General features: G+C 48.5%; 1 pseudogene; it reads left to right on the forward strand.

The window, feature by feature from the left end:
- LOC105538088 overlaps positions 1–1,234 on the forward strand; it is a 15,528-nt pseudogene that overhangs the window by 9,047 nt on the left and 5,247 nt on the right.

The following is a 1,234-nucleotide window of genomic DNA, read 5'->3' on the forward strand; positions in this document are numbered from 1 at the left end:
CACTCTACTTCAGCCTGAGTGACAGAGTGAGACTGCATCAAAAAAAAAAAAAAAAAAGGAAAAGAAAAAAAAGAATGAGTGTTAGAGTATTTGAATTTTACTTTTATTCTTACTCCTGACACTTATTTAACTTGCTGTACGTTAACAAGTCCCTACCTTCTCTGGACCTCAGTTCCTCCACCTGTGTAATGAACAGATAGAATGGGATCTAAGGGATATTCAGATTCCAGGAATCTCTGCTTTCTGAAATATATTAGCTTGATGCAGGGAGCCAATCTCACAGTGCCTGTGAGATTTAATCATAATCATTTAGCAAGTGCACTGTAGATATCATGAGATGGCTCGTGTGTGGTCTTTTGTGTCTTTACAACAGCCCATAAGGTAGATGGTGAGATCTCTGTTTCACAGATGGGGAAACCAAGGTTGAGGATGCATCCCTTGAGGTTCATGTTAATTGCAGGCTGGGTCCTGGATCAGACCCACGCCCTCTCTGGGCTGAATGAGCTGCACATTTGGTGGCTTTTGCAGATGCCCTCATTTGAAGGCTGTAAAGTCACCAGGAAGGAAAGGAATGTGGCAGGCGTGACACTGCTAAAAGCACTGGACTCAATCACACCGCTACCCACTCCACAGACAAGCCCCCGCAGCTGCCCCCGAAAGGCGAGTACAAGACTGGAGGTAAGTTCATGCCTTGTGGAGGTGCTTGGGGTTGGGGGCCTACTGGGGTCTGGTTGCTGATGGCCCTGAGTGCTCTGTCCCTCCAGGTATTGGCACTGTGCTTGCGGGGCAGGTGGAAACAGGCATAGTGGTGACCTTCGCCCCATGCAACATCACCATGGAAGTCAAGTCTGTGGAGATGCACCAAGGCCCTGCCTGGTGACAAGGTGGGCTTCCATGTGAAGAATGTATCAGTAAAGGGCATCAGGCGAGGTGACATGGCAGGACAGCAAGAATGACCTGCCCTCAGAGGTGGCGAGCTTCGTCTCCCAGATGAGACGCCCACGGAGGGGCATGTCCCGCTGCTCCTAGGGCTGCTGGCTCACTCAGAGTGGTCACAGGGCATGGGCTCTGTATTAGGCTCTTGACCACTGTGGAGGTGGAGCCAGACTGCCTGGGTTAGAATTCTTACTCTGCCTCCTATTTGCGTGCACTCTTGAACAAACCAATGTACTTCAATGAATCTATTAGTTTCCACAATACTATCATGAAAAGCAGTATTTCTTTTTTTCTTTTT

This window comes from Mandrillus leucophaeus, unplaced genomic scaffold, assembly GCF_000951045.1.
Source record: "Mandrillus leucophaeus isolate KB7577 unplaced genomic scaffold, Mleu.le_1.0 Scaffold185, whole genome shotgun sequence".
NCBI classification, from domain to species: Eukaryota; Metazoa; Chordata; class Mammalia; order Primates; family Cercopithecidae; genus Mandrillus; species Mandrillus leucophaeus.